This window comes from Peromyscus californicus, unplaced genomic scaffold (genome assembly GCF_007827085.1).
Source record: "Peromyscus californicus insignis strain IS unplaced genomic scaffold, ASM782708v3 Scaffold_15__1_contigs__length_86483966, whole genome shotgun sequence".
Lineage (NCBI taxonomy): Eukaryota > Metazoa > Chordata > Mammalia > Rodentia > Cricetidae > Peromyscus > Peromyscus californicus.
Window position 1 is genome coordinate 23,041,290 of NW_026294447.1, and position 25,896 is coordinate 23,067,185.

The window sequence follows — 25,896 nt, forward strand, 5'->3', positions numbered from 1 at the left end:
TGAATATCATTTAGATAATTAAAAATGACAGATGAAATCGCCCGCTGTCTTGACCTGTACTTTGTTCCCTCAGTGATGCTGAAGAGATGCTGATTGCTGTCAATCAAAACCCATTGGAGGTTTGTAAATTCTGGCTGCTGTGAACTCTGACCCCCACTGTTGATCTGAAATAGATAATAACCTTGAAATTCTATTAGAATTTAAAAACAGTTTTACTAAAGGGGCACACTATATATTTCTTTTCCTCTAGAACATTCTTTACAATATTGAAAAATTAAAGTAAAAATGCAGTGTTTAGCAAAGCTTAACATAGCAAATCAGAGCAAACATCTTACTATGTAATTCCAGATTTCTGATTAGGACACTTGTCCTTGGACTTGGCACATTTAGTAAAACTTAAGGTTTTGCTCATGTCTTGCATTGTGCTTAGAATTTCTTTTTGATATTTTTTAGGATTTCTATTGTTGAAATATTTTCATAACTTTCATGTATTATGATCTTCATATTGTAGTGTTTTTTCATATTTATCCTATGCATTTTCAAACTGTTTTTTACCCATCCACCAGCCCCTCAAAAAACCAAACCAATAACTAGAATTTTGAATTTACTGGGAATCCAAAGGCCATTGTTTATGTCTATCTAAAGTTCTCAGCAAACATCATCAAAATCTTAGGTCAAGAGATCAGATTGATAAATGCATTTGCCTTGCAAATCATTTTTCAACATTACCCAGATGCTTAAAATATATTCAGACGCACCATTGCTGCTTGAAATATGCATGCAGGTAAGCAGTGATGGAGCTGAGAAAGGAGGGACCACATTCATCAATATCATAATCCTTATACTCCCCAACAGCAAAAAAAAAAAAAAAAAAAAAAAAAAAAATCCTAAGCAAATTCTACAGGCTAGAAATTATAACAATTAGGTGTTGACAATTTTCAGTACACTGGTTGTAGCAGAAGTCTGTAACAGCAGGGGCTATGCAGCAAGAATTGTAAATAGCAAAGATCTCTTGAAAGGTAATTGAAGTAGCATTGGTTTTTCTACTAGAGAAACTTCTGCAGCGAGTTTAATGAATTTTTGAAGAGTCATGTGAAGAGTTATTAGCATTGTTTTGCATTTTGTAATCAGCAGATACTTTAAGATAATATTAGTTCTGTCAGTGCCTCAGTCACAATGGAAAATAAACATTGTCATTTATATTTGGCGGTTGATGGAGGTATCAGCAGCATAACTCTCACTTCGTGTCTGAAGGTGTTTATCCTGAATGAGGCATTCACCATATAAAAATGATGCTCTTTCATACTTAATATTTTTTATTTTTGTTTTTTTAAATCTCGGCAAATAGTTGTAAGATTACTACTTCAGAGAGATCTATTGCTACTTGATATGAAGAAATTAATATAATAAATGTTATACACACACACACACACACACACACACACACACACACACACACACACACGCCTGTAACATTAAAAGCAAAGACACTCCATGCCAGGAGGTAACTTTCTCTGAGATTCTGTTCAAATATAAACATGGATATAGTAATATATAAAACTATTCATGTATCTATCATTAGAACCTTAGTTCAACTTCACCTTTTCGGTAACTCTTTCCTTGTTTTTTTAAGTTCCCTGGGATGCCTGATCTGATATTTTGGCATTAACTACTACCTTACTAGTACATTCATGAATTCATTCCCTGAGTCATTCAATTTGATATTCATTAATTCATGATTTCTAGAGACCATTTAGATAGCAGAAGCTTTGCATGGCACTTGCTCCTCCTGTGTTTTCATCCTTCCTCCCAACTACATTATAAGCAAATGTTCTTCAAGAACCAGCAGCTTCCTCATAGACCAGGTGCTACCGCCCTGGCTCTGGCTGTCCATGACTATCTCAAGTGGCTTTGCCTCCCTGGACCATGGCCCCATTCCTGGGAAGCATCTAATTGGCTATGCCTTGGGTTTCTTCCACTCCAGTGTTTTGGGAACTAGTCAGAACTGGATAGCAAAGACCTGAAAGTTGCTAAAAGGCAGAGCTGGTGGATTGCTTCTACCATGGATTAGACCATGCAGCTTATCTATGAAGAAGAATGAATATCCACTCATTTGAGTCACAGCCATTAGAACCACTGCTGAATAAACACAAATTCATTTCTCTTTTGGTTTGGCTCTTCGCCCTCACCCCTCCACACATGTACCTCCTGCCTTTGATGTAGCACCCCTTGACTTCACAGTGAGTATACTGTCTGTGCTTCCTTCTACTCTGAGGCTAAAAGTGGATGATCTCGGTGCAAGGGAAACATCTTATTTTGACCTTTTGAACTGCAAAATCTCTATTGGCTCCTAGACTCATCAAATCCTATATTGGATAACTATTGTTGGTTTCAAGATTCATCTCATTTCTGCCTATATTCAAGCCAATTTCATCAGAGGTTATCACTTACCTACTGAAAAACTCTCTGTTTCTGAACATTCTTTTTCCCTCTGTTCCCTGTGACATCATATTCACAAATCATGCATATCTTCTAAAGACTACAATTTCTTGATGGAGAAATTTTGTACACATTTTATTCAATTTCTTTTGGGACTCCTTATTATGCTTAAGGCACAGATGAAAGATTTCAATTGAGTATATTACCATAAATTCAGTATAGACTGAACATGTATGTGTATTAATATAGCCATGAAATGCTTTGAGTCTGATATGGCATGTACAACTGTTTTATTTATGAGACTTTAAGACAGAACAATATATCCTCTTGTTAGTTATTCCATGGGTGGCCTTGTTTATATGCTTAAAACTTCCCCTTGGTTATATGATGTGGACACACATATTCAATGAACTAAAACAGATTTTTCACAGTATGAGCGCAGTTTCTGTCAAATCCACAGAGAATAATGAGGTTGGCATTGAACTAAGAATGCTTCCTCTTGCCTTTTCAAAGAGTAATAATGATACCTAAGAGCCAAACCTGGCCAAATGTTTGCCAGTTACAGATCCCAAACTCAGTGTTTATGGATTTCTTGGGGGAGATTGCTTGAAATTGCAACTGTGCAGAAAAGCTGGGTTTCCACAATGTGCTCAGTGTTTACTCTGAGTACTGCAGCACTCCATGTCTTCAAAAGGGCATTTTCTCACTTCCTGTGTGTAGAGAGTTTTGTTTTCATCATGGAGAAACTGAGATTCAAAGGATCCATGGAACTTGTTCCAAGTCTCACAGTTCAAAGGCCACAGAGTTGAAATTCTGACTTTATTTTCCTAAATAAAATTTGACCAAACCCAGGATTTTTAGTGTTACCTCCTACTACTTCTAGGTTGCCTTGGCATGGCTGTGTTTTATTTGAAATATGTTTTACTTACCATGTACATTGGGTTAATAATATCACAATCTGCTAATAATAGCGGTTTCACCATGGAAGACAAATTTTGTTCACATCTTAGAGTCTATTTCAGTTGCCTTCCTCCTTACCCCTTTCCAAAATGTAGGAGACACATATTGTCATGTACATTTGGGGGATGAGAAAATGGAAGCAACTCATCCAATCTTAGGAAGTGTTGGAGGCAGCATTCCAGTCCCGCCAAGCCTCCGTTTAAAGCTCGGGCTTTTGACCAGGGTACTTGGAAGCAGCCACGCACAGAGAGCAGATCAGGCCATCTGCTGCCAGCTCTGAGCATCCACTTCTACACAGACATGCAGGTCGGATGCTTATTTCACTGAATTCAGTCTATCTGGGGGGTAATTTGTGTTTGGCTTCATCCTACCAAGTTCAGCCAAATTGATTTATATGAAGCCTCCAATTATCTTCTCGGCACACCAATGCCAAAAAAAAAAAAAAAAAAAAAAAATGTTGGGGAAAATGTTCTTTTCTCGGGGAATGAAGATTAAGAAAAATCAACCTACAGTGGCAACCATGCCTCTGAGAGCAGGCTTTCTCCTACCTGATTATCCAGTTCTTTTGAAGGTGGCAGTTCACACTGCTCAAATGAAAGCCTAATTTTGGAAGATTAGTAATCTTAAAGAAAGTTAAATGAAGCAATCAACAGGCCACTCTTCGCAAAGCCTCAGTCAAAAATCTCACTGTCCAATTCTCCTCTGCTATTGGGAGATAACTACTGATGCTTTGGTCCTAAAAAGTAAATGCTTTTTGGATCCTCTGTATATTTAATTATCTATGACTGAACTTTTTGTTATTTTCTTTAAAAACAAAATGTATAGATAGCCCTTCAGTAATACAGTCTGAGTGTTGATTACTTCCTCAGCTTCCCACGATAGCGAGCTTGCTCTTAGTAGTGTGCCCTTACAGTTAACACAGATTTCTTAGAATACTTTGTGAGATGGGTACACAAGGTAGATGAGGATGTTTATTTTGCCAGTCTCCGTCCAGTGTTCTGTTAGTCTCTGGGTGTACTCTAGACTTTATTAAGTACAGGTATTTTTAAGATGTGTGTGTGGCAGGTCTACAAGTGAAAACCTGTGAGGCATTGAAAGTCTGTTGTCCATGCATCGGACACATCTGTTCTCTGAGAAGGAATAGATCTTTAATTTCTTTGGTAAAGTGTTCACTGTTTATCTTCAAGAGTTGAAATGGTTTTAGATTGCTCAGATTTATTTAAAACACATAAGTTCTACACTTGAGCACAAAGTGATTTTTTTTTGTTCTGAGGGGCTCCTGAGGTTATATTTTACAACAATATGAAAATTAATTGTGACAATAAAGGCCATGATTACAAGTCTTCCATGCTGTCCCACTGTGACAATTAGCTCCCAGTTGTTAGACCATTTATTTACCAGAACATTAAGTGTCAGTACTGTCTTGAGTTGTACTGGGAATGAACTATGATTGAGACTGGTTGTGAACCCAAAGGACACACCATCATGTTCTTTATCAGTTGAGGATAACAGTACACTTGAAGATAGCCCTGTTGGGTCACCTCTGAGAGACTTTAGGAGCATTGATGTCTAACAGGTAACTCTCCTCCAAGCTCTGTCCTAGACCCTTGGTTTCCAGAATGATGAACTTTAAAAATAAGTTTATTGTTCAGGGAGAGTGTGACATTGCCAGCAGCCTGATCAAAGTGGTCCTTCTTTCTTTCTTTCTTTCTTTCTTTTTTTTTCTGGAGAGCATGGAGTGCTTGCCTTTTGCAAAAGAACAAGGTGAGGCAGGCACCCTGAAAGGATGCAGGCTGTTTCCTAAAAGGCAACAAGGAGAATGAGGAAAAGCTTCCATTAAACTTTCAAAGACACGTGTTTCAAACAGACTTGTTCAGCACTTACAGCCTCTGAAAGCACCGGAGCTCTGGAGAAGTCTCTTCCCCACACGTGGACTAGCACCTCAAAGCCAGGAGGAAGCAGACAGACCCCAGCAAGGAAAGAGCAGCTCCCTGAGTCTTTTGTAAAATACTGTCCTGAACCCTTGATCATTGAGTTCAAAGTTGGGGATTTTATTATTTATCCTACAGTAATGAGTGAGTTCTTTTTCTTGGAATGTGATTATGTTTATTGATATTGATTCTTAATTTACTGTCTTTATATAAAGACGATTTCTTAGTATTTGATCTAAATTTATATCAAAGTCCATGTCAGGTGCTCTGATGCCACACATTTAACCCTGGGCTCCACTGCTAGTTGCCTGGGTGATTCTGAGCAAATTGCTTCAAATCTCTGTAGCCCAGTTTCTTCAGCTAAAAAGTCAGAAGCAGACTGATTCTTACAATCTCAAAGGAAAACACACAGGATGCAAAGTCAGTGCTGTATATCCTGGCCAGTGTTTAAGTTTTCCCCCAAATCAGGGCTTTTGCTAAAGAAAATTTGGACTGTTGAATAAAAACATATTTAGTATTTCTGGTAAGTCTTTTGCTTATAATTTCATCCATCTTTTAAAATTATAAGAAGTTTTTTTTATAGCTTTAAAGATAGTTTTCAGGAATATCCTATTAAAGAATATGAGCCAGACATAAAATGACAAATAGCACATACTCTCATTTATTTATAGAAGCTAAAAATTATTTCATACAACTATAGTAGAATAATACCCGCCAAAGGCTTAGAAGGATGGATAGAAGAGGGCTCACATGTTACAGAGGGCAGTTGAAAATTAATTGTGTGCTTCCAAATACCTGGTCAAAAGGATTTTGAAGGTTCTCAGCACAAATAAGTGATCAACGTTAAAAATGAAGGATGCCATTCACCATGATCTGATGATCATTGCACATTATATACGTGGATTAAAAAGCCACACTGTGCCTTATAAACATGTATGATTATTGTGTGTCAATGGAAATTTAATGTAAAAAATAAGTCATTGTAGAAGAAATGCTTATAAATATTATCATACATGCTTGTAATTAAAAGGAACTAGAAAAATACCCAATTACAAGTACTTAAAAACTCCAGAAATAACATTCAAATTCTTAGCAAAGAAAAGAGCCTGAGGGATCAAATAGAAAGTGTCTATGTACAAGTGTGGAAAACCTGCTCACACCGTAGCCCCATGTCATGTTGTGACTTGTTAAAGCCAATGGGAGAAAGAGTATAAGACATTCTGCCGCTCTCTGTGCCTATTTGAAATCTAAATTCTCACAGCATTCAGTGAAGGATAAGACTGGTGATTGGGTAGAAAATCAGAGGTATAGTCTTGCTGTGAAATTGTTCTGCCAGATAAATTAATGGATCTAATTAACAAAAGTACAAATGGCTCTAGGAGGGACACAGACCAGAATGCAGATAAACACCATAGCCGGAGGCTCACTTAGTTCACCTAGAGGGCGGCTCGCACTCCACAAGCCTTCCACCTGCGCTGCACCAGCCACATACAGGGATTCCCATCCATTTAGCAACATTTGAGTTAGATGGGATGACTGCTGGTGTGTGTGTGTGTGTGTGTGTGTGTGTGTGTGTGTGTGTGTGTGTGTGTGTGTGTATGTGTATCTGTCTAGTGTATCTATGTGTGTCTGTGTGTATGTATGTGTATGTGTGTGTGTGTGTCTATGTGTGTGTGTGTGTCTGTCTGTCTGTCTGTGATGATCTAACTGGCTACATGAAGTATTTCTGCCTGTCTAGGATGTCAGTCCTATCAAAGCTGACCTATGATTGAAGACTGTGTTCTGACCTTTGTCTTGTGGTACTCTTCTATTCACTTAAAAAGAGATTCCCAAGTAGCCTTGTTAGACATTATATACACGAGATATTTCAGGGTGCAGTTATCACAGGTCTTTTGTGGTTCGCTTGGGAGTTAGCAGGCTGAGGCCGTTTTCAAAATGTTAGAAAATTGCCTTTCAGAAATCATTTTTCCCTTCAGAGCCCTATGAAAGCAGGTCTATGTTACAACATAGGTACCCCTTACAGTATTGGTTAATTTAATTGAGGAAGTGGGCAAGTCTAAAAATTGAATTCCCATCTTCAAGCATTGATGGTCAAAGGTCACCAATCATAGAACAGGATGAGAAATTGTCGTGCGTATATTTCGATCCGAATAGATTGACAGTCCACTCCTAGATTTCAGAAACTCCAAATAGCATTCCCAGGAATGCTTCCTTTATGTGTGTGAAAACTGGACCTGGTGTTAGTAAATAAGGAAGTGTTAAATTGGGGCATGCTTTCTTCCTGGGAGTGCCGTGGGGAGCTGTTCTGGGAGCAGTGTCATTATGCTGTCAGTGTGGGCCCCGTGCCCCACTGGAACAATGAGAGGTTCCTTTCCTCTCTGTAAAGGGAATATATATAAAAGGAAGGGGTGCAGTAGTAAAAGGAGGGGCTGTTTCAAAGCAATGAGAAAGTTGGAAGTACCAGGGGTACTCAGTGGATTTATGGAGTTAGTATTTTGCTGTTACATGTCTCAGTGTAGTAACAATATCACACAGAGATCCGGGCTACAGTTTCTAAAAGCGCTAGTCAGGGCATGGAAGTACCCGCAGCTAGGTACCTAGCACCTGTCCAAGGCCTTCATTGCTGGAGGCACCAAGATCCCGGGGTGGAAGACCTTTTTCCCCTATCTGCAACAGAAGCTCCCAGAGTGGCACTCAAGTAAAAATGGACTGGTTTGAGTAAAAGTCATATGCTGCTTTCTTTTTTTTTTTAAGTTGTAAGGACAAGACTAGCCATTTCTTATGGCTTTGGAAAGACCACAGATATGACCAAGGTATATCCATGCAAACAGAGAGCCATCTGGAAAAGCTGTAGCCAGTCTTAGATCACTAGTCACCTTGCATTCCATTGCCTGGTAGATGTTGTGGTCAGTCATGGAGGGTTTTTTGTGTGACTCTCAATAATGCTGTCTGCCTCTGCTTTCCTGATGCTTAAAAGTATCTTCAAGACCAACATATGCTCATTTTTTAATGGTGTACTGTGTGTAACAAGCTCTTCATAAACATTATTTTTTTAATTAATCTGGAAGATCACATTTAAATTTTCAAGGGTCAATATTTTACATCTAACATCAGACTTAGATTTGAAATGCTGTGGCCATTGAGGAATATAGTGAGAAGCACTCTTTGTGTCTCTAGCTCTCCTTTGGGGAGGGGGCCTCTCCAGCTGAGGGATATGAGAGCTCACCTAAGACCCTAACACCCTCTAGGCTGGTGCTGGAGTCAGCAAGCAGGCCACTGAGCTCTGCAGTGGGGCCCGGGACACCTCCTAGCAGTCACAGTTTTGTTCATTCTCTCAGCCTTCATCCCAGTGAGTGAACATGCTTAAGAATCTGTCAAATGGCTCTTCCATGCCTCTCCCATGCCCGAGTGACCGCTCTCATCCTGTTATTCTTACACTCACTCAGGCATTCTCTCAATGGCTGTCTATCTTGTGCCTCTGAGTGACAACATGCTGACTGCGTAGGTCTCAGGAACTGGTTCTGAGCCCCTCAAGCCTGCCATTGTGAACATGCATCAGGTTTTGACAAGGTGGTTCTGAGACGTTCATGTCTGTTCAGTGGCTGGTCAAGTTTCAGCAAATAGCAAGGAAAGAATCCCTACCTATACATCTGTAGAAAAGAGCTGGGGATAGTGGCCCCCACGCCACCCTAGGAGAGCACATCCATAGTATATGCTGAGAGTTTGTCCCTGCCAGGGCTTAATCATTGCTATATCAAAGAAGAACCCCAGAAGAGATCTGTGAATAAGTGAGAGTCACCAGGTAAGACCCCCCCCCCAGTCTCCGTTCACCTGTCAGTCATGCCTCTCCCCGACAATTCAGCACTTACCTTAATGAAAAGTTGCCAAAGCCACCAAGGTTTGAAACATTAAAGAGAAATAAATGCATTCGAATATGGAAAGCCGGTTTGCTCACCGAAAAACTGTGGGATTTCTTTTCATTTCAAATTAGTGTAAAGGCAGTTCTGCGAGTACAATGGAGAGCTTATTTGTTTGTTTTTATAAATAGGCATTTTAAAAAGAAAAGCATAAGTGATGTGGCCCTCACTGTCTGAGGCTTAGCAGGAGGCTTGTGATATTTTTGTTGTTGTTGTTATAACTTAGGCCTAAGAAAGCTGCAGTGGTACAATACATTACCGATACAACGGCCTGATAGATTTATAAAATGTTCAGTGAGTGTTTTCCACTTAGAGCAGCAGGAACACCTGCCTCTATTATTCCATCACTGATAAAATGGTAAATAGCTGATGTAAGTCCTGCAGCTTACAGAAAGCTGCACAGCTGACATCATTTGGATGGAATTATATGGGGTTTGCATTCAATTTCTTCATTAAATGACTTGCTAAAATTATGGGGTCATAAATGGACACGGGCACCCTTTTCATCTCTGTGCATTTTATCATCTCCGCCCACTTCCTCCTTCTCTCAATTGTGCCTCACCTCCCCCAGTTGATGGGAGACAGACCTTCAGGGAGAAACTGTTATTGTCGTCCATGGGTGATGATGGTGGGCATCCAGATAGCCACACTAATGGCATTTCCTTCCTTCCTTCTTTCTTTCTTTCTTTCTTTCTTTCTTTCTTTCTTTCTTTCTTTCTTTCTTTCTTTCTTTCTTTCTTTCAACCCAAGCAGTTCAGTTTCTCTCAAAGTCTATAAGACCTATAGCTTAACCTCTGGCAGCCCCATCTCTTCCCACTCACCAATTTAATTAAGCAGTAACCACCAATATTTATGAAGAAAAAAAATGCAACCGTACTCAAATGACATAAAGATACTGCTATAAAGCAGCAGTTATCATGTTGCACAATGTCCCTTTCCTGACCCAGAAAGAGGAGGCTCAGGGACCAAGGTGGATAGTAAGATGTGCTGTCTCGCCTCACCAAGGACATACTCCTAGCCTGGCCGAAAGAGCTGGTGGTGGCTGCTTCCCGGTGACAATATCACGTGGTTCTTCATTGTCTCCGCGCTGGAGGACAGCACTGTCCAGGCTTGCTTAAACACTCCAGGTGGCAAGATCTCTACTTTTTTCCAGAGGATGAGAAGGGAAACCGTGTTGAGGCATTGTCCTCCGCTTTCTTGGCTCATGCAAGGGCTCTGGTATCACAGTGAAACACAGGACACTGAACAGAGTTGGATTCGATTAAGAGGTGTCATACACACCCAGGGAGAAATTACCTATTCATTTAGTTTTTTTTTTTCTTTTCTCATTAACTCTTATAATTAATGTCTGTTTCACTATCTCTAATATTACTCATCTGTTCTTATCATCTACTATTAATTTAACTCATAGTAAATATTTACCTGCTCGTAGAAATGGAGCTTTAAAAAAAACTAATGATCTGAATCTGAATTTTACTCCTTTAGCTGTCAGAGTCTTGAATATTAATTAAAGGCATTTAGGCTAGATATTATAGGGCCAGAAAACAGAGCTTATCTTGTGATCAAGAGTCATGGGCAAGCCATGTGGCACATGATAGCTTTGGAAGATACAGGGGGACAAACATATTCAATCCTAGTTTGTAGGCAATGAGAGCCTTCAGACTGAAGACTCTGATATCTAGAGTGAGCTGTTAACTCATATGCTTAAGTTCAATAAAGAATGACCAGCCATATAAATAGAATTAGACCAGGAGATAGGACCTAAAGCCAGTAGACTGAGGCAGGGGACCCTACCAAGGCTTGTATGTATAGATCCACTTGATCCATCTCTCAAAGTCTGTCTTTCTCCCAAATATGGGGAGGAGACCCCTCCTTCACAACAAAGGTCTTCGTCTCTCAATGACAGCTGTTTACAGAGACAGTCAAAGGAAGACAACACTGTTGTCATAGGCTTCCTGACTGGCTTTGGGGAAAAGTGGTTGTGGGTTTTTTGACCCAGTTTGGAAAGAAGGGATTCTAGTTTTTATAGGTGCATCTAGAAAGGAAACAGGGAAAGAAGAAGAAGGTCAGAGAAACACTTGGCTTCTGAGACTGTCTCTGAGGCCTTTACTCTGGGATGTCATTAGAAGTGCCTGAGAAGATGCGTGCTGGGCACTTGACACTGGCGTGGGAGTTTATGGGGAATGATAGATCCTATCTTCTGAAATGAGGGTTGTATCTAGTTTACTATGTGTCAACTGACAAATGAGACTTAGACTATATTCTGTGGTCCTAGTACCCAGTCCTCCCTGGGAGATTGGTGATGTAGATGAGGGCCTCTTCCTGGCCCAGTCATCTTGTCTGTCTGGGTGACTCTGTTCTCTGTGTCTGTGTCGTAATCCCTGTATCTTTCCTTAAGCTTTGCTTACCAAGCACAGAGAATTCGTATTCTTTCATTTTGTATCAGCTCAAGTCCTTGGTCTTGATGCATTGGTTTGCACAGTGAGCCTGGCTTCTGGTGTGCTCTGCCTAGTGTTGGCTGTCTGCTTCACCTTGGCTGGGAATGGCTGGGAATGGCTGCATGTTTCTGCGGCCCACTGTCTCAGTAACCTGGGTGATCTGGACTCATGTTCTGTCTGTCTGCTGCTGCATCCCTTCCGCACCCTCAGCCTGCCTTCCCTAGCCCTCTGCAGCTTCATGGCATTGGGGAGGTATTTTGAATTCTTTTAGACAGGAAATGGTCTTCTGAACAGAATAGGAGCTGAAATGGAACTCTCCACGGGACTGAACCTTCTCACCTCAGAAGTAATGCACAAATGGGTAACTGAGAAGCATTTTTTTTTCTTTCTATATGTTGGTCAATGCCAAGGAAATGAACAGGGGTGAAACCATGAGGCCAACAGCTTCTTTGTACTCTTATGGATTGGAGCAGATCAGGTCTGTGCTACAGAGGGCTGCACAGGACAGTTCCAAGCCTACTGTTCTAACTTCAACTTCCAAACAAATCTTAATTATCAGGAAAAAAAGTATGAGCTTTTAGTAAATCCATTTTTCAAAAATCTCATAGCACCTATAGAAACATGCTAAGGAGCCATTAGAGTTCTTGCATCGTAGTAACAGGTGATTTGGATTAAAGTACTGAAAAACACCCCTACCCCTACACTGTTTAGCCTCCTTCAGTCAGATAACATTTAACTTAACTAATCAGAGGGGTATTCTCACTGGTGTTTTTGTTTGTTTTCAGAGCTGTGCATGCTCACTCAGTGCCCTGATTTAAACCAGTGAGGAGCACTTGCATTGCTATTTCTGTGTGAGTCCACACCTGCCAAGGAAGGATAAAGAACAAAAGATCTAGGACTCTGCTCATTCCATTTCAGTCAATTTTTGATCAGAGAGAGAAGCAAGGGAAAGAAAAAAAATGGCTCTCAAAGCAAACCACGTCAACCATCCAGAGTCTCAAACATTACAGAGTTATTGCTTCTGTATTTAAGTTGGCTCCTCAGCAGTAAGAGCATAGTCAGCCCCGCCCATGCCTCCCCTCAGCAACAGTGTGAGTATGTGCACAGAGAAGAGGGTGGACTGTGAAGATGGTGAGAAAACAGGGAGTGAAGCCACCATCAGCAAGCAGCAGAGTAAGGAGGGATGCAGGAGGAAGGGAAGAATCCTGTTGCTGTGCTAATGACCCCTAAAAGAGCCAGGAAGCTGTGGCCATGGAGAATCCTAACATCAGCATTTGTGACTCAAATCTTGCTGTATTATTATTATTATGCTTCAAGGAATCTGACAGAAAAAAAAAAACCCAAGAAAGAAAAATGAGTAATCCTACGCCAGCTGGCTTCCTCCAGCCCTTTGCGCTGGTGCCTTTTCTAAAGAGTACGTCTTTTCATGTACTCCCATGTAGTAGTCAGCAAAGTGATTCTCTTGAAATCGCATTTCAACAATGGAATAGTATTCAGGCGTGAAAATATGAAGTGATGACCCTAAAGAGGTCAAGTGAAGTAAGCCAGACACAACAACACAGATGCCATGTGTGAGTCACATGGAATCTCCAAACATTAATCTCATAGATGCTGAGCTATAGCCTTGACAGCCAGAGCTATAGGAGCTCGGGGTGGAGCGAGATCGGTCAACAGGTATAACACAACAAGTAGGAGCAAGAGGCTCTGGTCCGCATAGTAGGGTTACTAGAATTAATGATATGCATTCATTATACTTCAAATTGTACTTCAAATAGCTGAAAGAGGATTTTGAATGTTCTTGCAAAAAAACAATATATGAATGTTCTTACAAAAAACAATATACATATTTAAGTGATAGATATGACACTTACCCTGATTTGATCACTCTGTAATGTATGCATGTATCAGGAAATCACTTTGTTCCCTTAACATGCACAATTATTATGTGTCAATCAAAAATCTAACTAAAAGGAAAAACATATCAGATCACACCAGAGCATGAGGCTCACAGAGACCTGTTCCCAACAACCTTTATGCTTATATTTTGGGTAGAGAAATACTGCCTTTAACCAAGGACTGTGTTTCCCTATCCCAGATTCAAAATTTATGAATACTTTCAGAGAGTGTGCTTGGAAGAGCAGACCTTTCTAATCACTTGTTAGCTTAACAATAAACCATTGAAGCTACTAATTTGCCTCTAAACACATGATCCCACTGGAATTGCCCTACACACTACAGTTCAAAGGGCCTAATAATTGCCCTGTTCTTTCCTATGGAACTGTTTCAACCCCTGCTGAGACACAGCAGACAAAGAATGTGAGGGGAATCCTGCCTCATTCCCAGTAAGCCTGGCTCAGATCTTAAGCAGGATCTGTGGTCACTAAGGGAACCCTTGGCTTCCTCTCATCAAACTTCTCCCTCTCTGGTAGATGCTCTATTCAAATGACTTTCCATTCTCCCTGCCACTGGCTACCCACATCTCAGCCTTGAAGCCATAGCATCCTTTTCCATTCTCCACAGGCATTAGAAGCAGTGGTAAAGACTCTTTCACGAGTGCTGTCCTCCACAGAGAACTGTGACAGCCCTCCCTTCCAGTTCCAGGGAACAGCCCACACCCTGGCTTCTAGAGTTGGAGGATAATTCTTCCTAGAGGAGAATATGGTAGATGCACTGACCCTGTGTGTCATCTCCTTTTTCTTACTGCAGTCGTAGGTATTTGAATTCTTGGTATTAGGTTAATTCGTATGATTTGTCCTTTTTAAGTGAAAATAAAACATTAAAATACCAGCACTAGTATATGATTTCAAACAGCAGGATCAGAGACTGGCTTGTTTCAGGTCTGCCAGCCTCGTGTGTGAGTGCAAACTGATCTGATACCACTTAACTCCCTTGAATCCAAGAGTCTTTGTTTCACCCTGCTTTCCATTTCTCCCATATTTCTCCCTTTTATTTTTCCTCTCTTCCAACTTCTGTTTGAAATGGAGGTGTTACAAACAACTGTCTCAAGGGACTGGGGCCTTCCTCTGCCCATCTCATATGAGGCCCCGATGAACACTGTACCCCTTTGGGGTTCAGGATAGAGTGAAAAGAAAAACAGATACAGTATCAACAGATCAATAGGATGCAGATACGGTATTGACAGATCAATAGGATGCCTTATGGCCTCCAGTGATTCTCTCCTAGGGGAGGCTAAAATGAAAAAGGAAAACAAAATATGAACATCAAAAAAGTTGTGACTCTGCAAAGTAAATACACTTTAAGACATCGTCTCCTTGATTAAGGCTAAGCACGTATGCAGACAGAAAATACGAAGTTTCAGTGTGACAGTTACTGCACACCTCTGTCATTCTTCATGAATCACTAGAAACACAGTTCTTAACATGGCTTGAAAGAAAGGAATGAATGCCCCCTCAGACTCCATCAGGGAAGATTCTGTGGGCAGCGGATGGCAGTTAACACACAACCTGTCAGAGTGCAGGGAGTGTCTGCAGAGGGCTCAGTCACTGGGACAATTATATCTTAACTCTGTACCCCCAAAGTTCCAGAACCCTCTCAGATTAAGAGATAGACTAGTGGTTCTCAACCTTCCTAATGCTGCCACCCTTTAACACAGCTCCTCATGATGTGGTGACCCTCAACCATACAATTATTTTTGTTGCTACTTCATAATTGTAATTTTGCTGCTGTTATAAATCATAATATAAATATCTGATATGCAGGATATCTGATATGGGGCCCTCGTAAAACAGTTATTTGACCCCCAAAGGGGTCACAGCACACAGGTTGAGAAACACTGAGGTAGATAGATTATAAGAGCCAGACATCAGGGAGGACTAGAGGGCAACAGTGTCTTCTAGATGTGACGGGGACGCTGTCCTCGTGAGCTCACAGCAGCTGCTGTTGCCAGCACAAGACCAAGCCAGCCAACATTTCAGCAGAGTGGGAGGGGCTCATGAGGCCTCCCCCCTAGCTGAGGAAATATTGACAGCTGGTGCTTTTGGAAGAGAGGGAGTCCGTTTTCTAAGAGTGTGGGCCCTGGTAGATCAGCCATACTCCAGTGGATGGCCACAGACCCGTGAATACATAGGCAGCATAGATTGGACACCATGGGCTTATTTTAAAAAAAACAAAACACCATGGGAGCAGTTGTAATGAGGAATAGTGGGTAAACATGGTCGAAAGACATTGTATATGTGTATGAAATTCTCAAAGAATTAATACAAATATTTAAGAGATAATTCTGGTTCACAATATTTAAGTAAACCTTTGGGAAATGAAATTCATTTATACTGTCTGTTCAATAAAAGAATGTGTCCTTGACTTACATGAAAAAGAGATGATATTGTATGTATACATGACTTGTTTCAGATGAACTGCAGCAGGGGGGTGTCCTTTCCCACAAGACTCCTGATTCACAACTCCCTTTTAAGTCAAATTCCTGAAACCTGAGTGAGTATCAGGAGTTCACTGTCTGGGTCTTTTCAGATCTACAGTTAATTCTCCCTGAAGGAGTTGGGTCATTTCCAATCAGTTTGCCTTGGATTAAGCAAAGCATGGCAATAAAACATTCTAGGCAGATTGTTGTCATCATTGGCCAAATGGTCACAGTGTCCCTGATTCAACCTTGTCCTAATCCGTGCTCGCTGTCCCTCATGCCACGCACATGGGAAAGCTCTGCCCTTTCCCATCCATTCTTCCTGGGAAACAGCCAAACATCCTTTCATAATCAATGTCTGTGTATCCAGAGACCCCTGGCCACCAGCCAAACACTTATTGGTCATTGAACACCTTGCATGAGGTAATTTTCAATTATCTTATTAAACTGGGTTGGGGATCTGGTCCTGTTTCCTTTGATTATAAATGTAACTCGTGTTCTTACTGCCGATAATAGCAGTGCTTGTGGGTGCCAGTTTTCTGGGCTCTCTCTCATAGGAAATGCCATCCTCTGCCCTTTGTGAAGGGAGGCACAAGGAACAAAGAGCTGAGAATGAGTAGTAAGTCTAATTTGGAGGAGCAGGACCAGGGACCAAGGATGGCATGTGACTGAATGTGGTGTTTATTTCTGATAGCATGGTATCAGAATAATCTGATAAAATGTGTAGACTTCTGTGATGGACTCAGCAGGAGAAAAGTAGAACGTGTGGAATATCTTGAGGGAAAAGAGCAATTATTTTGCTGATACACGGCTTTAGATCGGACACAGTTGCTTAAAGCGGTGTCAGAACAGGAAATTAAGGAAGCTTCTACATTTTCTTGCTGGTGAAAGTCACTCTAATGCTGCCTGTGTTTTAGTTAAATATTTGATTTGATTCCAAGTCATTTAAAGAGTAGGGTTCATGGTATCATTTACAGGTGGAACTTCAAAAATAGAAGCATGGAACTCCAAGGTTTGTGGCTTCATGCGGTGACGTGGGCTGCAGTATCTGGCAGAGGTGGGCACCGTAATCGAGATAGCACTGCTTCCAATGCCCATGCTTACAGAATTGTTTTCCTCTTCCAGTGGCATCGTTAATGCAACAGCACCCAAAATCAAAAGGGAGAAATATGATAACAATTTTTAAAATACATACACAGGAGAGAGGGGGATTCTGGGGTTTGTTTCATTTTAACTTGGAAATTTAATGGTCATTGCTATATTTTTTTATCATTTGAAAATAAAATGACAAATTGCTAGTTTTTTCTCTATGACTTCTTAGTTTTGAGCCAATCACTAGTTTAATAAAAATTAAAAAAAGATACATGATGTAATTAAATATTTCCTTTGTGTATGTCTTTTGAATGTGGGAAAGTGGGGTTTATTCAATTCCCAGACTTAATTTGCGAGTGGGAAGTATATAGCGAAAGTTCACGGTGAGTACATAATAAAAGTTCACTTTCATTAACTATGATTCTAGAATATTCTGACTTTGGGGCCTTTATGCTTCATCCCAACTAAATACTGACCAAAGGGCTAAGAAACTCAACATTTATAGCCTATCAGAATCTGGAATTTCATTTTTTTCTCAGTATTTTTTTTCCCTGCCCACTTAACACAAATTAGAATTACCTGGGAAGAAAAACCTCAATCTAGAAAATGTTTCCATCCAGATGGCCTGTGGGCAAGCCTGTGGGGCGTTTTCTTGATTAATGATTGATGTGGGCAGGTCCAGCCCATGGGGGGCAGTGCCAATCCTGAGCAGGTGGTCCTGGGGTAGATGAGAAAGCAGACGGAGCAAACCGTGAGGGGCAAGCCAGAAAACAGTGATCCTCTGTGGCCTCTACTTCAGCGGTCTGCCTGGAGGTCCTGCCTAGACTTCCTCAGTGATGGAGCATCACCTGAGAGTTATAAGATGAAATAAGCCCTTACTTGCCCAAGTTGCCTTTGGCCATTGTGTTTTAGCACAGCAATATAAACCCTAAGACATCATTGTTCCTTCTTTTCTGTGAATTGTTTCCCCAGATCTAGCAGAACAAGATACTAAAAGGTAACAAAGGTAACAGAGAGAGAGAGAGAGAGAGAGAGAGAGAGAGAGAGAGAGAGAGAGAGAGAGAAGAGAGAAGAGAAGAGAATATCACTGCTAAAACATTAGATATATTTGATGTTTTTCGAGAACCAGATGTGTTAACTGAATCATCAAATTGTAATTGATTGGGTTATTTTATTGCCCTCTTTGTAACTCCAACATTGGCAGCTCCAGGTTGAGCTGGTATTTTTTCAAAATTGCTGCATAAATAAAATCAATTTATAAATATTTATAAACTTATTTCATTAATCCTTTTCTGGTTTGGTGTCATGAAGCTGCATAAGTCTAAGGAATTAAAAATAATAAATAAAAGAAACTCTTGAGAGAGTCTGTCCGTGGTACTAAAACTTCCCAAGTGTGACTGCGCTCATGCCGATTCACTGCCTGTACTTCGACCGTACTGTTAACGTTTCACACATCAACTGTGCTGCATTTAATGTGTTTAAGTTATTAATGCTACTCTTCACTTTTGATACCATCCATCTTTTCTGTATCTACCAGTCTCTTGGGGTATTAGTCCTCACACAATGACTCTTCTACTCCTAAATTGTCCGTGTCTTCTTTCCTTCCTTCCTTCCTTCCTTCCTTCCTTCCTTCCTTCCTTCCTTCCTTCCTTCCTTCCTTCCTTCCTTCCTTCCTTCCAATGCTACTAGTTTAACCCACATTCCTTGGATTAATAACCAACATTCTGCCATTTATTTTTATTCAGTCCCTTTGTTTATAGAAAACATTAATTCTCATTGCAGTCCAGACTCCTTTTTGTAGGTTTCAAGTCATGGCAAAGATTACCATACCTCCCTTTTGGCCTTGGGATAGTCTTTTCATCTCATTTCTGCTCTGGTCTGCTCTGGTCCGTGTTCCTGGGTCCTGTGTAGATTTCAGTGACACAGCCTTTGGAGTGCAAACTTAGTAGCAGTGCTCGGTTAGTACCCCCTGCCACGCAGAGTGCCGGCTTGGACGAGAGAGTCAAGTTCCAATTGAGGTTGTAGCTCAGAATCTCTCACCTGGGGAGGTTTGCCTTCTAGGGCACCTTGGCCATATCCAGAGACATTCTGCTTGTCATGACAGGTGAGTTGCTTCTAGGATCTGGTGGGTAGAAAGCAGGTATGCTGGAAACTAAACAGCGAGGCACCTCAAGACCTTTACTCTGCTGCTTTGCAAGTTTGTAATAATAGAAACATATCCTAGAATTTCTTTCACCAATAATTGTAATATATTTTTTAAAAAATGACTTGACAAAGTCTCTGGAATCCTTTTATTAGATATGAAATGTTCAGTCAAATTGATACATTATGGTTACTTATCTAGGTCTCCTCTCATTTTAAAGTTAACTTGAATTTTTTTTTTTTTACAAAAAGTGATGTCAAGTGGCATCTTTTGTTATGCAAATTTTTGTTTTGATCTACAGTATTTCTTTTTAAGTCACTTCTCAGGAATAAGCCAAATGATAGATGTTTTATTGCTAATTATATGTAGTATCAAGTTATCTCTGTTATTTGCCTGTTTCAGTGACCTGTATCTTGAGAAACCACTATGCTGAACTTGAAAGAGTCATAGACACAGGTCCACATGGCATGTCTGCTTCTCATTGGCTACATGGCCTTTGCCCATCTGATTTTATGTTTTTAACCTGTGGGATACGCATAACAAGCCCATATCAAAGAATTGTGGGCATTAAACCAGATAGTTTCTTTGATAGGTACTTATGAACTGTCACATTGCCAGTGTTCAATATGTATCTATTCAAAGCCTAGCCCATGTTAGAACCAGTGCTGAGAGCTAGAACTACAGGGAGACTGCATTCTACTGCCTTATTAGAACAGTTCACTTATAAGCAGAGGGACTTCCTTTTTAATTACAAGGGTTTAAAAACAAAGGTTGTCCCTAGAACAGGAAACACACTATGAAAATGCTTAGTGAGATCTTGTTAGATTCCTTGGATGACACTGTACAGTCAGTTTATCTGGCACCCCATTCACAAATCACACCTCCTCCCTGGGATGATTCCCTTTATTGTTTCTTTACATTTCTCTCTCTCTCTCTCTCTCTCTCTCTCTCTCTCTCTCTCTCTCTCTCTCTCTCTCTCTTTCTCTCTCTCTCTCTCTCTCTGTGTCTCATATTAGGATATGACTTTGCTTATTGCTGTTTTACTCAATGTGAGTTTTTGTGACTTATTCTTTTCACCCCTTTCTCTGAGACAATTCAAACCTTTTTTACTTTTAATTCCACCTTCTGTGGATGTCATTCCTTCATCCTTCTCTGAGCCACAGGCCCTGGAATCTGCATGAGGCCATGGCCCTGCTTGTGTCTTCCTTGTGTGACTCCTGTCCTGGCAGCCGTGCCTCCGAGTGACTGGGAGTGTTTGGGAACTCCGGCATCCTTAGATCTATCTTTTGGAGATGGATATTGATTTTCTTGCCTTTGAATGTAAAGGCCCAGAGTGAGCCCTTTCGCCCGTCATCTCTGTGCGTGCTGGGCATCAGAAGCTGAAGGTAGGGGAGTCACCACAGGGAAATCCATCAAACCAATGCTGCTGGTGTGAGCAGGCCATGCAGCAGCAGGCTTTCTGTGTATGGACTGGACCACAGGTGGGGATCGTTTGTGTGTACAGACTTGGTTTCTTTTTAAAGTCGCCACTTTGTATTTTCCCCTGAAAAGACTTCACACTGAACGCAGGATATCCTTTCTGCGTGATCCAATTTCTGCCTTCAGCTACTTGACTGACCTAATCAAAGCAAAGATTTTTTTTGGTATTTTGGAGAAAAATTCCTTTCTTCCCAGGTGGAGTTCTGGAATAAAGCCTACCACATCCCAGCCACTTACCTGTAATTGTTGTTAAAATGTACTTGGCAATGCCTAGCTCCTATTTCTTTTAGCCCATGAGTGAGAACCAAACTTTCTCTTTGGAAGGTTATTCTTCTCCCTTCATCTTCAAAGGAAATAATGTCTCCTTAGTTAGGGACCATACAGTGTGACTATTGCAGTACTTTAGTCACTATAGAGACAGAGAAGCCAATCCATTGCACATAGACAGCCATATAGATAGGAAGAAGCTGTGATTATATACATGACCCTCCCACTGCCAGCCCCGCCCACCGTCAGCTCCTCCCACTGCCGACTCCTCTCAGCCCCTCCCACTGTCAGCCCCTCTCACCGACAGCCCCTCCCACCATCTCTTAAATTGAGCATTGAACTTTCACTCTCCCTCTATTCTGAGTCAGCAAAAACAAAAAGAAGCAATTTTTTCCCTTAATTTAGTTTGCATTTTTGTATAACATTAAAACATAGTCATCCTGTGAGGTATAGTGAAGGAACACCAGTTAGTAGACCCTTCAGTTACAGGATGAGATGAATGGATTAACAGCAACAAGAGGCAAAATTCAACCACTGTTTGGAAGCCTTTTAAGCTCTTATACAGTGTTCTTACTTCATCACTACTTCATCTTTATCCATGGCTGACCCCCCACTTCTTCAAATCTAAGAAATCTTTGAGCATGTGATTTCTTACTGAACATCTCTTTAATTTCTTTTTTTATGAATTTAATTATTGGTTTTGGCGAGTGTTACCACAAGTATTACTCACTTGGCAAGCTTCCCCCTTAGGAAAAGCTGCAGAGCATTGAGGAAGGGTTTGAGGGCAGGAGGATAAATCTGGTGGTGGACAGAAGGAAGCTTTGGTTCTAACTCTGTCTCCTCCTTGTGAGTTGTTGGTTCGAAAACAAAAACCAGGAGTAAACTTTAAAGAATGAAGTCAGTGTGTGGTTGCAATTAGGACCTGAAAGCTGTAGAACTCTAGAGCAAACATAGATAAGCAATTCTGAATGGCAGTATTCATTTCTCCTCTTCCCCATTCTCCAGTCTCTAAGCCACATCCCAGAAGTGCTCCTTTACTTACAAAGTTCAAGTCCAGCGCCCTGGGTTCTCCAAAGAAATGTGAAATACTCAAATTTCATGGACAAACCTATTTTGTAGCCAAGATGCATGCACAAGACCATACTTAACAGCCGTATGTATATGGTTCACACTCCATGCAGGACCTGAAGAGTTGTATTTAAAGGCGTGCACATTGCTTCCTGTAACCTGCTAAAGAGGGCTTATCTGTCTTTTCTGTCTGTTATTGGAAGTATTCTCATTCTCAACTTGTTCCCTGTGAGTAGATTTTATCCTCACTGTCCAGACCCCTTTACATTTTCCCATGGCATAGCCGGGGGAAGAAGGAGGAATGTTCTGAAGGTCATTTCCTCTTGGTATTTAGTGAGAATAAAACTTCATTTCCTTTCTGTTGTTCTTGGATTGGACAATCTGTGTAGCCTTTCAGCTTAGTCGCATGCTGGATTTCAGCAAACCTTTGGTTGATTTCATGTCCTCTCTAATTTTCTTTAAGACCAAATCTTACTTTCTTCTAAGTAAACCTCAAAGTTTATTTTACCTTCCTGGAGATTTTTTCTCATATTATTAAAATCCTACTCTATGTTAAACATGTGCTTCAATCTTCTTCCAGTAGTATTCTATATGTAAATTGTCCTGTATGTTAATAGCATGTGCCACAGAAAACCATGATGTATTTAAAGGCATAGACAACAGCATCTTGGTCAGATTGGAATCCTTGTATTAAAAACCTCTCTCTCCCTCCCTCCTCTTCCCCATCTCTCTCGATGGCTGCTCCCTCCATCCGCCTCTGTCTCTGTCTCTCTCTAAATATTGTCTCAGTCATCCACTGTGCCTGTTCAGTAGCATAGATCTTCATGTTTTCCATCCATGGTAGTCACAGTTCTTGCTGTGGAAACCCTGCCTGTTGAGTTCGCTTGATACTGCTTATCTCCTATTTGACGATGAGTTTCTCTCCTGAAGATTTTATGTTCTTTACATCCTATGGGGTGCTGTTCTGAATTCACCCTATCAAGACTGTTTATCTAATTTGTACTATCTTTCAAATTTTTTATTTGGTTTCCTTCAACACTGATTGTTGCTGTCTATCATGTGAGACTTGCATTAATTGAAATGGTACATGAAGTTGCTCTTTGGGGACTACACAATACCCAGGTTTTTTTTTAGTTCTCTATTTCCATAAAGATTTTAGTATGTATTTGTTCTCAGCTATATGGGAGCACTCCAAAGGACTCTTCTTGTGTTTTTAAATCTAGCTCTGCATATATCAGGCATAGAATAAGTGCTTATGAACCAACTCCATCTTCCCAGGTAGAAAGCATCAGAAGATGGCTTACGCTATTAGCATGTGCAATATAGCTTAAGCATGGTGGTAAATTCCCAGATAATAAAATTGTTTGAAGGTGAGAACGAAGCATTGAAGAACAAGGACTGTATTCCCCAGAGATCAATAAAGGGAAAAATAATTCTAGTCTAGCCTAGCGGACTAGAAGATGTACTGAGATTCTATCTGGCTCTGAGATTTTATTAAAATCCTCAACGATAACACCACTTTCATAAGGTGTTTCTAATAGGAACTTTCTACTTTATATATATTTACTTCTGCTAAAGATAGCGACCCCAAAGTGCTATAAGGAAAATCCAGATTATTTTTATGATGAAGTATAGACTGAGTAATTAAAACAGGAACTTCACATACCTGATAGAGTGTAGCTCTGTAGTTCTGTTTGATAGACTGTGTTCTATTTGCTCTCTGTCTTCAAATATCTGAGGAAAAATAAACTCTAAAAATATCCCATGTCCTGCCTTGCAAATGACAGTAATTCTCTCAGAGATGAGGCTTTCGGTTCCTACTCCACCGCAAGAATTAACTTTCTCATTTTATGGATATGAGAAAAGCCAAAAAGCGAATGCAAGTGTCTCTTCCCACAACCCCTGCCTGCCTGCCTGGTGGACCTCAGGATTTGTGCATACTTGCATATTTCTGGTGAGTTTAATTTTTTCCTTTCTACTTCATTTATTTCTGGTTGTTTTAATATCATTTCCAATTACAGAAATGGAATTTCTAGGGAGAAAAAAGATTTTTTTTTAACTGCCGATGAGATGAGACTCAGTGGCTTTGCTTTCCTGGATAGCTGTTAGTTTTCAATGACTCATATTAGGGAAATGATGTTAAAAGTCGATACTTCAGAGTTCAGTACAAGTATATACCAAGATGATATAATTAAGAATTCTATCCAGTCCTACTGATATATGCAGATTTTATAAATAATACAGTAGAATGTTAAGTTTCTTTTACCTCACCTCATACTATAGACGTTTGGCCCTGGAAACTAGAAATATGAAATACACATTTCTAGATAATCTTCAAAACTAACTTACTTACGAATTATCATTTTGAGTTATCAATGACCATTAAAAATTCTTTGGTGATAGGAATTGTCCCCTTAATTATAAAGAAGTAACAAAAGCAAAATTGTCCTCTCAATATACCTGCAGTGTGCTTAGTCTGATCTAACCTGGTTGCTCACCTGATTGATTATCTTAGCATGTGGTTTTAGCGTGACACAGGGTATGCCTAGGGTGAATTTGCTGTTCATCCCTGCGACGTTACTTTCAATGAGGGAAAATCAGTTCTCAGTTCTAAAATGAAATACCCTGTTGAATTGTTCAAAGGAAAATGTGTTCTTAGATATGCATTCTTAAATCTTTCCAATTATTCCAAGAACTGAATGTGAAAAGCCTCTCGTTTTGAACTGTGTTGCCCCATTTGACACAACCTCTCTGCCTTCCAAAGTGCCACCAGCTAGCTGATGTGATCACCATCTAAAATACCATCTACCTTATTCCGGCCAATGGGTGTTAGTTACAAAACAGTATGTGTGTGTCTTTCTGAAAAAGAAGAAGAAGAAGAAGAAGAAGAAGAAGAAGAAGAAGAAGAAGAAGAAGAAGAAGAAGAAGAAATAGTGTAGATATGTAGAGATTTGACTGAACTAAAGAGGAAGAAACAAAGAAGTACTCAGAAATAACTATTCTTTATATTTGATAAAAACACATTTCTGACAAAAAAATCAAAACTCCTTCTAGTTTCTATTAATAGAGGACCCCCATGTGCCTTTAGTGGAACAGCTGTCTTCCTAAAGGTTTTGGTTCTCTGAATATAAACATATCTTACTAATGCTTAGAGTTTGCAAGGACACATTTTATTAAATATTAAATGTTCAATCAACAGAATCATTTTTCCCCCATAAATCCACACATAAAAATTTAGGGGACTCAATATTTGCCCACCACAAGCTTATGACTGTCAAGAGCTTACCCTACCAATGGCCTACCTCACTTTCTTGCTGGGGCCTCGCATAACCAGGAAAGTAAAACCCGAATGAATCTCCCAGGGAAATGGCTGAAAAACAGTGAGTTTATAAGCAAACAAAAGGAAAAAGGAGCAGAGGCAGAACAGATCTCCCCAGGATACCCCACTCTCAATGAATCCAGAGTGCTCCTGAAAGAATGAAAACAGACAACATGGAAGCCTCGGAGACTGGCTGCCACTGGCGGGAGGCAGTCTTCATACCAAGCTAGTGAATTTCCACAGAGATACTTCCCAAGGCACTGAAAATAAACCAATGTTTGTTTTCAAGGGGCAGTCAAATATTCCTTTGCAAACATTTCCATAGACTCTGCTTCCCCTCCCCTGCATTCCTTTCTGTGAAAATATTTGTATTTCTCTATTGATACGTTTTTTAAGAGAATATGTTAATATGGTTGCTGCTTGTGTTCCTATTTGGTTTCTCCACATTTTAAAATTTTTCATTTCTTT

General features: G+C 40.3%; 1 protein-coding gene and 1 long non-coding RNA gene across 3 annotated transcripts in view; both read left to right on the plus strand.

Moving 5' to 3' along the window:
- Npas3 (neuronal PAS domain protein 3) overlaps positions 1-25,896 on the plus strand; it is an 838,670-nt gene that overhangs the window by 428,958 nt on the left and 383,816 nt on the right.
- The window catches only part of LOC128110748 (uncharacterized), a 44,570-nt gene that overhangs the window by 16,608 nt on the left and 2,066 nt on the right, over positions 1-25,896 (plus strand). The window contains exons 1-3 of one of the 2 annotated variants that reach the window (XR_008218311.1): positions 1-12,046; positions 16,054-17,117; positions 23,897-24,063. The exon at positions 1-12,046 is cut by the window's left edge and continues 16,608 nt beyond it. This is a non-coding gene — a long non-coding RNA (uncharacterized LOC128110748). Of the gene's footprint in view, positions 12,047-16,053; positions 24,064-25,896 lie in introns of both variants that reach the window. The other variant, XR_008218310.1, reaches the window with a different exon arrangement.